Source organism: Misgurnus anguillicaudatus, chromosome 23 (genome assembly GCF_027580225.2).
Source record: "Misgurnus anguillicaudatus chromosome 23, ASM2758022v2, whole genome shotgun sequence".
Classification (NCBI taxonomy): Eukaryota; Metazoa; Chordata; class Actinopteri; order Cypriniformes; family Cobitidae; genus Misgurnus; species Misgurnus anguillicaudatus.
Window position 1 is genome coordinate 16389195 of NC_073359.2, and position 14537 is coordinate 16403731.

A 14537-nucleotide genomic window follows, 5' to 3' on the forward strand; every position below is an offset into this window, starting at 1 on the left:
CGATGATCGGATTAAATCTGTAGGAGTAGTTCGTTAAAGTACGATGCTTGGAAATGTCAAAAATGACAGAGAAAATTCAAAATGGCCGACTTCCTGTGGGGTTTAGAGCCTAGCTCCAAGAGACTTTTTTGTAGGTCTTGGGGTGATAGATGGTCCTACCAAATTTCGTATCTGTACGTTTTTCGTAGTGGGGGGGCTGTTCTCTTGAAATTTTGCAGGTGGCGCTATCGAGCCATTTCTACACGCCCACTTCTGATGCCTATACCACATGTAAATTTTCGCCACTTCTGACGCGTGTGCAAAATTTCATGAGTTTTCGAGCATGTTTCGCCCCTCAAAAATGCGATTCATTTCGGAAAATAATAATAATAATAATAATAAACGAAGCAAAAACAATATAATAATAATAAACGGAGCAAAAACAATAGGGTCCTCACACCCTGGTGTGCTCGGGCCCTAATAATAATAATAAACGGAGCAAAAACAATAGGGTCCTCACACTTGTGTGCTCGGGCCCTAATTAAAACTGCAAGCAGTGATGGAAGGGCCCTCGCACTCATGTGCACCGCCACTCTATGGCCTTAGTAAAGCAATAAACCAGGGGGATTGAAATTTCCGTGGATAAATATAGGTGGATATTCAAAGGAACTTTGAAGTGCCACTACTCCTTTATGCAGCAGGTGGCGCTATGATTGTAATTGATTGTTGTAACATTGATGTGTTGAGGCCAGGACCCTTGTCAAACGTATGATGTCTGTGACAGGTCGGACATTGCATGTCTGAGTTACAACAGCTTTCTCATGGCGAAAAATCAAACTTTGACAGGCCACAACGGACACGCCCCTTTAACGAAATGTCAAGATCTTCACAATTTATCATTGTGAAGTCCCTAAGTTCAGACTGACCAAATATGATGATGATCTGAATACATTTCAATGAGCAGTAAATCACAGTGTAAAACATGTCATTTCCTGCTTCCAGCAGGTGGCGCTATAACTTTTACTGAATATTGCCATGTTGATGTGTTCAGGACAGGACAATTATCAAACTTGTGAAGCGTGGGTCAGATTGGACATTTTAAACCTGAGTTAGAACAACTTCCTGTTTCATTGAGAAACACAGAAATTTGGCAAGCCGCCACATACACACCCTCCATTGAAATGTCAAGATCTCCGCAATTTAGCATTGCAAAGCCCTTTAGATGACACTCACCAAATATGATGATTATCTGATTAAATTTATAGGAGGAGTTTGTTAAAATACGAAGGCCAGAAATGGCAAAATTTGCACTCAAATTACAGAGAAAATTCAAAATGGCTGACTTCCTGTGGGGTTTAGAGCTTTGCTCCAAGAGACTTTTTTTGTAGGTCTTGGGGTGATACATGATCCTACCGCATTTCGTATCTGTGCGATTAACGTAGCGGGGGGGCTGCTCTATTGAATTTTTGTAGGTGGCGCTATAGAGCCATTTTAACACCCCAAGTTCTGAAGCCTATATCACATGAAAATATTCGCCACTTTTGACACGTGTGCAACGTTTCATGACTTTTTGAGCTCGTTTAGGCTGTCAAAAATGGGATTCATTTAGCGATACTTTGCGAGGCCGCAACGGACACGCCCTTTAACGAAAAGTCAAGGTCGTTGCTATTTATCATCACACAAGGTCTTGAGATTAGACTGATGAAATATGATGTTGATATGGTTAAATCTCTAAGAGCAGTAAGTCACAGCATAAAAGGTGGTATTTCCTGCTGCCTCTAGGTGGCGCTATGACTGATACTGAATTATGCCATGTTGATGTGTTCAGGCCGGGACCCTTATGAAACGTGTGAAGTTGGGGGCAGATCGGACTATGTATGTCTGAATTACAACAGCTTCCTGTTTCATGGTGAAACATCACACTTTGCCAGGCCGCCACGGACACGCCCTTCAACGAAAAGTCAAGATCTTCGCAATTTATCACCGCAACAGGCTTAACATCAGTCAGACCAAATATGATGATGATTTGATTAAATCTCTAAGAGCAGTAAATCACAGCGTAAAACATGGTATTTCCTCCTACCTCTAGGTGGCGCTATGAGTGAAGTTGAATATTGGCATTGAAATGTGTTCAGGCCAAGACCCTTATCAAACGTATGAAGCGTGGGGCAGATTGGACATTGTATGCCTGAGTTAGAGCCACTTCCTGTTTCATGGCGAAAATGCAGAAATTTGTCAGGCCGCCACGGACACACCCTCTGACGAAAAGTCAAGATCTCCGCAATTTAACATCGCAAAGGCCTTTAGATGAGATTGACCAAATATGACGATGATCGGATTAAATCTGTAGGAGGAGTTCGTTAAAGTATGAAGCCTGGAAATGACCAAATTTGCACAAAAATCAAGGCAAAAATTCAAAATGGCGGACTTCCTGTTGGGTTTAGAGCTTCGCTCCAAGAGACTTTTTTGTAGGTCTTGGGGTGATAGATGATCCTACCAAATTTCGTATCTGTACGTTTTTCGTAGCGGGGGGGCTGTTCTCTTGAAATTTTGCAGGTGGCGCTATCGAGCCATTTCTACACGCCCACTTCTGGCGCCTATACCACATGTAAATTTTCGCCACTTCTGACATGTGTGCAAAATTTCATGAGTTTTCGAGCATGTTTCGCCCCTCAAAAATGCGATTCACTTTGGAGAAGAAGAAGAATAATAATAATAATAATAATAATAATAATAATAATAATAATAATAAACCGAGCAAAAACAATAGGGTCCTCGCACCCTGGTGTGCTCGGGCCCTAATTAAAGCTGCAAGCAGCGATGGAAGGGCCCTCGCACGCATGTGCACCGCTACCCTATGGCATTAGTAAAGCAGTGAACCAGGGGGATATGAATTAAAGTGGGTAAATACAGGTGGATATTCAAAGGGAAACTGATGTGCCACACCGCCTGTGTGCAGCAGGTGGCGCTATGACTGTACCTGATTATTGTTATATTGACGTGTTCAGGCCGGGACCCTTATCAAACGTGTGAAGTCTGGGGCAGATCGAACAATGTATGCCTGAATTACAACAGCTTCCTGTTTCATGGCGAAACATCACACTTTGCCAGGCCGCCATGGACACACCCTTAAAGGAAAAGTCAAGATCTTCACAATTTATCACCGCAAAGGGCTTAAGATCAGTCTGAGCAAATATGATGATGATTTTATTAAATCTCTAAGAGCAGTAAATCACAGCGTAAAACATGGTATTTCCTGCTGCCTCTAGGTGGCGCTATGAGTGTTACTGAATTATGCCATGTTGATGTGTTCAGGCCTGGACCCTTATCAAACGTGTGAAGTCAGGGGCAGATCGGACATTGTATGCCTGAGTTATAACAACTTCCTGTATCATGGCGAAACATCACAATTTGCCAGGCCGCCACGGACACGCCCTTCAACGAAAAGTCAAGATCTTCGCAATTTATCAAGGAAAAGGGCTTAACATCAGTCAAACCAAATATGATGATGATTTGATTAAATCTCTAAGAGCAGTAAATCAGAGCATAAAACATGGTATTTCCTCCTACCTCTAGGTGGCGCTATGAGTGAAGTTGAATATTGGCATTGAAATGTGTTCAGGTCAAGACCCTTATCAAACATGTGAAGCGTGGGGCAGATTGGACATTGTATGCCTGAGTTAGAGCCACTTCCTGTTTCATGGCGAAAATGCCGAAACTTGTCAGGCCGCCACGGACACACCCTCTGACGAAAAGTCAAGATCTCCGCAATTTAACATCGCAAAGGCCTTTAGATGAGATTGACCAAATATGACGATGATCGGATTAAATCTGTAGGAGGAGTTCGTTAAAGTATGAAGGCTGGAAATGACCAAATTTGCACAAAAATCAAGGCAAAAATTCAAAATGGCCGACTTCCTGTTGGGTTTAGAGCTTCGCTCCAAGAGACTTTTTTGTAGGTCTTGGGGTGATAGATGATCCTACCAAATTTCGTATCTGTACGTTTTTCGTAGTGGGGGGGCTGTTCTCTTGAAATTTTGCAGGTGGCGCTATCGAGCCATTTCTACACGCCCACTTCTGGCGCCTATGCCACATGTAAATTTTCGCCACTCCTGACATGTGTGCAAAATTTCATGAGTTTTCGAGCATGTTTCGCCCCTCAAAAATGCGATTCACTTTGGAGAAGAAAAGAATAATAATAATAATAATAATAATAATAATAAACGAGCAAAAACAATAGGGTCCTCACACTGCCTGTGTGCTCGGGCCCTAATTAAAACTGCAAGCAGTGATGGAAGGGCCCTCGCACTCATGTGCACCGCCACTCTATGGCCTTAGTAAAGCAATAAACCAGGGGGATTGAAATTTCCGTGGATAAATATAGGTGGATATTCAAAGGAACTTTGAAGTGCCACTACTCCTTTATGCAGCAGGTGGCGCTATGATTGTAATTGATTGTTGTAACATTGATGTGTTGAGGCCAGGACCCTTGTCAAACGTATGATGTCTGTGACAGGTCGGACATTGCATGTCTGAGTTACAACAGCTTTCTCATGGCGAAAAATCAAACTTTGACAGGCCACAACGGACACGCCCCTTTAACGAAATGTCAAGATCTTCACAATTTATCATTGTGAAGTCCCTAAGTTCAGACTGACCAAATATGATGATGATCTGAATACATTTCAATGAGCAGTAAATCACAGTGTAAAACATGTCATTTCCTGCTTCCAGCAGGTGGCGCTATAACTTTGACTGAATATTGCCATGTTGATGTGTTCAGGACAGGACAATTATCAAACTTGTGAAGCGTGGGTCAGATTGGACATTTTAAACCTGAGTTAGAACAACTTCCTGTTTCATTGAGAAACACAGAAATTTGGCAAGCCGCCACATACACACCCTCCATTGAAATGTCAAGATCTCCGCAATTTAGCAATTGCAAAGCCCTTTAGATGACACTCACCAAATATGATGATTATCTGATTAAATTTATAGGAGGAGTTTGTTAAAATACGAAGGCCAGAAATGGCAAAATTTGCACTCAAATTACAGAGAAAATTCAAAATGGCTGACTTCCTGTGGGGTTTAGAGCTTTGCTCCAAGAGACTTTTTTGTAGGTCTTGGGGTGATACATGATCCTACCGCATTTCGTATCTGTGCGATTAACGTAGCGGGGGGGCTGCTCTATTGAATTTTTGTAGGTGGCGCTATAGAGCCATTTTAACACCCCAAGTTCTGAAGCCTATATCAAATGAAAATATTCGCCACTTTTGACACGTGTGCAACGTTTCATGACTTTTTGAGCTCGTTTAGGCTGTCAAAAATGGGATTCATTTAGCGATATTTTGCGAGGCCGCAACGGACACGCCCTTTAACGAAAAGTCAAGGTCGTTGCTATTTATCATCACACAAGGTCTTGAGATTAGACTGATGAAATATGATGTTGATATGGTTAAATCTCTAAGAGCAGTAAGTCACAGCATAAAAGGTGGTATTTCCTGCTGCCTCTAGGTGGCGCTATGACTGATACTGAATTATGCCATGTTGATGTGTTCAGGCCGGGACCCTTATGAAACGTGTGAAGTTGGGGGCAGATCGGACTATGTATGTCTGAATTACAACAGCTTCCTGTTTCATGGCGAAATATCACACTTTGCCAGGCTGCCACGGACACGCCCTTCAACGAAAAGTCAAGATCTTCGCAATTTATCACGGCAAAGGGCTTAACATCAGTCTGACCAAATATAATGATGATTTGATTAAATCTCTAAGAGCAGTAAATCACAGCGTAAAACATGGCATTTCCTCCTACCTCTAGGTGGCGCTATGAGTGAAGTTGAATATTGGCATTGAAATGTGTTCAGGTCAAGACCCTTATCAAACATGTGAAGCGTGGGGCAGATTGGACATTGTATGCCTGAGTTAGAGCCACTTCCTGTTTCATTGCGAAAATGCAGAAATTTGTCAGGCCGCCACGGACACACCCTCCAACGAAAAGTCAAGATCTCCGCAATTTAAGATTGCAAAGGCCTTTAGATGAGATTGACCAAATATGACGATGATCGGATTAAATCTGTAGGAGGAGTTTGTTAAAGTATGAAGCCTGGAAATGACCAAATTTGCACAAAAATCAAGGCAAAAATTCAAAATGGCGGACTTCCTGTTGGGTTTAGAGCTTCGCTCCAAGAGACTTTTTTGTAGGTCTTGGGGTGATAGATGATCCTACCAAATTTCGTATCTGTACGTTTTTCGTAGCGGGGGGGCTGTTCTCTTGAAATTTTGCAGGTGGCGCTATCGAGCCATTTCTACACGCCCACTTCTGGCGCCTATACTACATGTAAATTTTCGCCACTTCTGACATGTGTGCAAAATTTCATGAGTTTTCGAGCATGTTTCGCCCCTCAAAAATGCGATTCACTTTGGAGAAGAAGAAGAATAAATAATAATAATAATAATAATAATAATAATAATAATAATAATAATAAACCGAGCAAAAACAATAGGGTCCTCGCACCCCGGTGTGCTCGGGCCCTAATTAAAGCTGCAAGCAGCGATGGAAGGGCCCTCGCACGCATGTGCACCGCTACCCTATGGCATTAGTAAAGCAGTGAACCAGGGGGATATGAATTAAAGTGGGTAAATACAGGTGGATATTCAAAGGGAAACTGATGTGCCACACCGCCTGTGTGCAGCAGGTGGCGCTATGACGGTACCTGATTATTGTTATATTGACGTGTTCAGGCCGTGACCCTTATCAAACTTGTGAAGTCGGGGGCAGATCGGACAATGTATGCCTGAATTACAACAGCTTCCTGTTTCATGGCAAAATATCACACTTTGACAGGCTGCCACAGACACGCCCTTCAACGAAAAGTCAAGATCTTCACAATTTATCATCACAAAGGGCTTAAGATCAGTCTGACCAAATATGATGATGATTTGATTAAATCTCTAAGAGCAGTAAATCACAGCGTAAAACATGGCATTTCCTGCTACCTCTAGGTGGCGCTATGACTGAAGCTGAATATTGGCATTGAAATGTGTTCAGGTCAAGACCCTTATCAAACATATGAAGCGTGGGGCAGATTGGACATTGTATGCCTTAGTTATAACAACTTCCTGTTTCATGGCGAAAATGCTGAACTTTGTCAGGCCGCCACGGACACACCCTCCAACGAAAAGTCAAGATCTCCGCAATTTAACATCGCAAAGGCCTTTAGATGAGATTGACCAAATATGATGATGATCGGATTAAATCTGTAGGAGGAGTTCGTTAAAGTACGACGCTTGGAAATGGCAAAATTTGCTCAGAAATCACAGTGAAAATTCAAAATGGCCGACTTCCTGTGGGGTTTAGAGCTTCGCTCCAAGAGACTTTTTTGTAGGTCTTGGGGTGATAGATGATCCTACCAAATTTCGTATCTGTACGTTTTTCGTAGTGGGGGGGCTGTTCTCTTGAAATTTTGCAGGTGGCGCTATCGAGCCATTTCTACACGCCCACTTCTGGCACCTATGCCACATGTAAATTTTCGCCACTTCTGACGCGTGTGCAAAATTTTCATGAGTTTTCGAGCATGTTTCGCCCCTCAAAAATGCGATTCACTTTGGAGAAGAAGAAGAATAAATAATAATTAAAGCTGCAAGCAGCGATGGAAGGGCCCTCGCACGCATGTGCACCGCTACCCTATGCTATTAGTAAAGCAGTTAACCAGGGGGATCTTAATTATAGTGGGCAAATATAGGTGGATATTCAAAGGGAAACTGATGTGCCACACCGCCTGTGTGCAGCAGGTGGCGCTGTGACTGTAACTGATTGTTGTTATATTAATGTGTTCAGGCCGGGACCCTTATCAAAAGTGTGAAGTATAGGGCAGATCGGATAATGTATGCCTGAATTGCAACAGATTCCTGTTTCATGGCGAAACATCACTCTTTGCCAGGCCGTCACGGACACGCCCTTCAACGAAAAGTCAAGATCTTCGTAATTTTTCATCGCAAAGGGCTTAAGATCAGTCTCACCTGATATGATAATGATTTGATTAAATCTCTGAGAACAGTAAATCACAGTGTAAAACAAGGCATTTCCTGCTACCTTTAGGTGGCGCTAGGACTGAAGCTGAATATTGGCATTGAAATGTGTTCAGGCCAAGACCCTTATCAAACATGTGAAGCGTGGGGCAGATTGGACATTGTATGCCTTAGTTATAAAAACGTCCTGTTTCATGGCGAAAACGCTGATATTTGGCAGGTCGCCACGGACACACCCTCCAACGAAAAGTCAAAAGCTCCGCAATTTAACATCGCAAAGGCCTTTAGATGAGATTGACCAAATATGATGACGATCTATTAAAATCTCTAGGAGGAGTTCGTTAAAGTACGAAGCCTGGAAATGACAAAATTTGCACATAAATTACAGCAAAAATTCAAAATGGACGACTTCCTGTGGGGTTTAGAGCTTCGCTCCAAGAGACTTTTTGGTAGGTCTTGGGGTGATAGATGACCCTACCAAATTTCGTATCTGTAGGTTTTTCGTAGTGGGGGGGCTGTTCTCTTGAAATTTTGCAGGTGGCGCTATTGAGCCATTTCTACACGCCCACTTCTGGCGCCTATGCCACGTGTAAATTTTTGCCACTTCTGACGTGTGTGCAACGTTTTATGACTTTTTGAGCTTGTTTAGCCTGTCAAAAATGCGATTCATTTAGCGATACTTTGCGAGGCTGCCACGGACACGCCCTTTAATGAAAAGTCAAGGTCGTTGTTTTTTATCATCACACAAGGTCTTGAGATTACACTGGTGAAATATGATGTTGATATGTTTAAATCTCTAAGAGCAGTAAGACACAGCATAAAACATGGTATTTCCTGCTGCCTCTAGGTGGCGCTATGAGTGTTACTGAATTATGCCATGTTGATGTGTTCAGGCCTGGACCCTTATCAAACGTGTGAAGTCAGGGGCAGATCGGACAACGTATGCCTGAATTACATCAGCTTCCTGTTTCATGGCGAAACATCAAACTTTCCCAGGCCGCCAAGGACACGCCCTCCAACGAAAAGTCAAAAGCTCCGCAATTTAGCATCGCAAAGGCCTTTAGATGATACTGACCAAATATGATGATGATCAGAGTAAATCTCTAGGAGGAGTTCGTTAAAGTACGACGCTTGGAAATGTCCAAAAATGACAGAGAAAATTCAAAATGGCCGACTTCCTGTGGGGTTTAGAGGTTCGCTCCAAGAGACTTTTTTGTAGGTCTTGGAGTGATAGATGATCCTACCAAATTTCGTATCTGTACGTTTTTCGTAGTGGGGGGGCTGTTCTCTTGAAATTTTGCAGGTGGCGCTATCGAGCCATTTTTACACGCCCACTTCTGACGCCTATACTACATGTAAATTTTCACCACTTCTGACGCGTGTGCAAATTTTCATGAGTTTTCGGGTATGTTTAGGCCCTCAAAAATGCGATCCATTTCGGAGAAGAAGAAGAAGAAGAAGAAGAAGAAGAAGAAGAAGAAGAAGAAAAATAATAATAATTAAAGCTGCAAGCAGCGATGGAAGGGCCCTCGCACGCATGTGCACCGCCACCCTATGGCCTTAGTAAAGCATTGAACCAGGGGGATATGCATTAAAGTGGGTAAATATAGGTGAATATTCAAAGGAAAATTGATGTGCCACAACGCCTGTGTGCAGTAGGTGGCGCTATGACTGAACCTGATTATTGTTAAATTGACGTGTTCAGGCCGGGACCCTTAACAAACGTTTGAAGTCTGGGGCAGATCGAACAATGTATGCCTGAATTACAACAGCTTCCTGTTTCATGGAGAAACATCACACTTTGCCAGGCTGCCACGGACACGCCCTCCAACGAAAAGTCAAGATCTTCACAATTTATCATCGCAAAGGGCTTAAGATCAGTCTGGGCAAATATGATGATGATTTTATTAAATCTCTAAGAGCAGTAAATCACAACGCAAAACATGACATTTCCTGCTACTTCTAGGTGGCGCTATGACTGAAGCTGAATATTGGCATTGAAATGTGTTCAGGTCAAGACACTTATCAAACATTTGAAGTGTGTGGCAGATTGGACATTGAATGCCTGAGTTAGAACCACTTCCTGTTTCATGGCGAAAACGCTGAAATTTGTCAGGCCGCCACGGACACACCCTCCAACGAAAAGTCAAAAGCTCCGCAATTTAACATCGCAAAGGCCTTTAGATTAGACTGACCAAATATGATGACGATCTGATAAAATCTGTAGGAGGAGTTCGTTAAAGTACAAAGCCTGGAAATGACAAAATTTGCACAGAAATCACAGCAAAAATTCAAAATGGCCGACTTCCTGTGGGGTTTAGAGCGTCGCTCCAAGAGACTTTTTTGTAGGTCTTGGGGTGATAGATGACCCTACCAAATTTAGTATCTGTAGGTTTTTCGTAGCGGCGGGGCTGTTCTCTTAAAATTTTGCAGGTGGCGCTATCGAGCCATTTCTACATGCCCACTTCTGGCGCCTATGCCACATGTACATTTTCGCCACTTCTGACGTGTGTGCAATGTTTTATGACTTCTTGAGCTTGTTTAGGCTGTCAAAAATGCGATTAATTTAGCGATACTTTGCGAGGCCGCCACGGACACGCCCTTAAATGAAAAGTCAAGGTCGTTGCTTTTTATCATCACACAAGGTCTTGAGATTACACTGGTGAAATATGATGTTGATATGGTTAAATATCTAAGAGCAGTAAGTCACAGCGTAAAACATGGTATTTCCGGCTGCCTCTAGGTGGCGCTATAAGTGTTACTGAGTTATGCCAAGTTGATGTGTTCAGGCCTGGACCCTTATCAAAGTTGTGAAGTCAGGGGCAGATCGGACAATGTATGCCTGAATTACATCAGCTTCCTGTTTCATGGCGAAACATCACATTTTGCCAGGCCGCCACGGACACGCCCTTCAACGAAAAGTCAAAAGCTCTGCAATTTAGCATCGCAAAGGCCTTTAGATGAGACTGACCAAATATGATGATGATCGGATTAAATCTCTAGGAGGAGTTCGTTAAAGTACGACGCTTCGAAATGTCAAAAAATGACAGAGAAAATTCAAAATGGCCGACTTCCTGTGGGGTTTAGAGCTTAGCTCCAAGAGACTTTTTTGTAGGTCTTGGGGTGATAGATGACCCTACCAAATTTCGTATCTGTAAGTTTTTCGTAGTGGGGGGGCTGTTCTCTTGAAATTTTGCAGGTGGCGCTATCGAGCCATTTTTACACGCCCACTTCTGACGCCTATACTACATGTAAATTTTCGCCACTTCTGACGCGTGTGCAAATTTTCATGAGTTTTCGGGTATGTTTATGCCCTCAAAAATGCGATCCATTTCGGAGAAGAAGAAGAAGAAGAAGAAGAAGAAGAAGAAAAATAATAATAAACGGAGCAAAAACAATAGGGCTTTGCACCCACGGTGCAGGCCATTCTGGCCTGCTCCTCGGTGCTCGGGCCCTAAATATAGCTGCAAGCAGCGATGGCGGGCCCTCGCACGTATTTTTACCGCTACACGGTGCCTCCGAGAAAACGATGCACGGTGGGCAAGTGCATCAAGTGGGTAAATATCGGTGGACTATTTATGTTGTTACTGACCCAATTGGGGACTGTAGGTAAAAGAAACCCCACATTTTAGACAAACGGGGGCGCTAGTGAGCGACTTAAGAGGCACACCTATGTCTGACCTGTTTGTCAACACTTAACAGTTGACAACTCTGATGTGTGTGCCAAATTTGAAGTTAATCTAAGCATGCCAAGAGGCTTAAATATTCCTGAAATAATAGTAAACTTTGATGCGTTGCCATGGCAACAGCGTTCAAGATGTCAAAAATCCCTTCGCATTTTATCATCTCAGCATCATGTTGACCACTTCTGGTGTCAACCGAATGAATATTCTAGAAGGAGTATTTAAAAGTTCACTGCATGGAACTGAAAGGCTTCAATATGCCTTTAAAATGAAAGTAAAGTTTGACACGTTGCCATGGGAACAGCATTCGAGATATCAAAAATCCATTCGCAATTTATCATCTACTATGTCTTGGCATCATGTTGACCACTTTTGGTGTCAATCGCATAAACATTCTAGGAGGAGTATTTAAAAGAACATCACATGGAACTGTCAAAAAAATCAACCTTTGTGACTGCAACACTTCCTGGCACCTGGTGGTGGCGCTATACCCGAGACTTACAATAGGCACATCGATGCGATCGGAATCTTCAGACGAACAAACACCCCGCGTGTCATCACTATAAGACATTTTTTGCCTTAGATATTAGACACTTCCTGTTTCTCTGATTTCACCATGACTTTGCCGCTTCGCCATGGCAAGACCGTTCGAGATATCAAAAATCCCTTCGCAATTTAGCAAGTACAATGTCTCGACATCATGTTCACCACGTTTGGTGTCATTTGCATGAATCCCCTAGGAGGAGTATTTAAAAGTTCATCACATGCGTTTTTGAAACAATCAAAAATGGCCGACTTCCTGTGGGGCGGAGCTAATAGGTTTGATTGTGAAAGTTGTTCGGGTTGATGAGATCTATATACGTACCAACTTTCGTACATGTGCGAACATGTTTGCCCGATTTGTGCACCAATATTTTTTTTGCATTACAGGGGGCGCTACAGAGCCCTACTGCCACGCCCGTGTTCCAGCATTTGCCCGGTCCTAATGGCCGACGACTTTGAGGTCTGTGCCAAATTTCCGGTGTTTTTGAGCATGTTAAGGCACCCAAAGTGCATGCCAAGTGCTTAAATATCCCTGAAAATGAAAGTAAAGTTTGACGTGTTGCCATGGGAGCAGCATTCGAGATATCAAAAATCCCTTCGCAATTTATCATCTACTATGCCTCAGCATCATGTTGACCACTTTTGGTGTCAATCGCATGAAAATCCTAGGAGGAGTATTTAAAAGAACATCGCATGGAACTGTCAAAAAATCCACCTTTTGTGACTGCCACACTTCCTGGTGCCTGTTGGTGGCGCTATACCCGAGACTCACAATAGGCACATCGATGCGATCGGAATCCTTGGCCGAACATACACACTGCGTTTCATCCCAATAAGACATTTTTTGCTTTAGATATTAGACACTTCCTGTTTCTCTGAATTCGCCATAAATTTGTCGCCTCGCCATGGCAACACCGTTCGAGATATCAAAAATCCCTTCGCAATTTAGCAAGTCCAATGTCTCAGCATCATGTTCACCACGTTTGGTGTCAATTGTATGAATTCCCTAGGAGAAGTATTTAAAAGTTCATGACTGACACACTTCCTGGCGCCTGGTGGTGGCGCTATACCTGAGACTCACAATAGGCACATCAATGCGATCGGAATCTTCACACGAACAAACGCCCCGCTTGGCATAACAATAAGAATTTTTTTGCCTTAGATATTAGACACTTCCTGTTTCTCTGATTTCGCCACAACTTTGTCGCCTCGCCATGGCAGGACCGTTCGAGATATCAAAAATCCCTTCGCAATTTAGCAAGTACAATGTCTCAACATCATGATCACCACGTTTGGTGTCATTCGCATGAATCCCCTAGAAGGAGTATTTAAAAGTTCACCGCATGCATTTTTTAAACAATGCGAAATAGCCGACTTCCTGTTGGGCGGAGCTTAAATGTTAGAGGGCGAAAGTTGTTCGGGTTGATGAGATTTATAAGCGTACCAATTCTCGTACATGTGCGTACATTTTTGCCCGATCTGTGCATCAATGGTTTCTTCTGCATTACAGGGGGCGCTACAGAGCCCCTGTGCCACGCCCGTTGTCCAGCCTTTGGTTTTCTGCAATGACGGACGACTTTGACGTCTTTGCCAAATTTCAAGAGTTTTCGAGTATGTTAAGGCACCCAAAATGCCCAAAAGTGTTAAAAAACATAAAAATAAAAAAAAAAAAAAAAAAAATATAAATTCGAGCAAAAACAATAGGGCTTCGCACCTTTCGGTGCAGGCCATTCTGGCCTGCTCCTCGGTGCTCGGGCCCTAATAATAATAATAATAATAAACGGAGCAAAAACAATAGGGTCCTCACACCCCGGTGTGCTCGGGCCCTAATAATAATAATAAACGGAGCAAAAACAATAGGGTCCTCACACTTGTGTGCTCGGGCCCTAATAATAATAATAAACGGAGCAAAAACAATAGGGTCCTCACACTTGTGTGCTCGGGCCCTAATAATAAACGGAGCAAAAACAATAGGGTCCTCACACTGGTGTGCTCGGGCCCTAATAATAAACGAAGCAAAAACAATAGGGCTTTGCACCCACGGTGCAGGCCATTCTGGCCTGCTCCTCGGTGCTCGGGCCCTAATTACTTAAAAAATGCGCCATTTTAAGTGAACGGGAAGGACTGGCATATCATATGCATGCAAAATCAGACTTTGGCGTATGTATTGCACAACTTTTCAAAAGGCCTGCTATTTATTTGCAATTCATTAGAATGGGTTGCCATGTCACATATGTTCTGCTTTTCATCTCTGTATTTATTTTAAAAAATTGTCATGGTTGTATTAATTATTTATGCTTT

The 14537-nt window shown here is 42.9% G+C and overlaps 1 protein-coding gene across 1 annotated transcript in view; it reads left to right on the forward strand.

The window, feature by feature from the left end:
• Positions 1-14537, forward strand: part of p3h2 (prolyl 3-hydroxylase 2) — a 123726-nt gene that overhangs the window by 105990 nt on the left and 3199 nt on the right. The window lies entirely within an intron of this gene.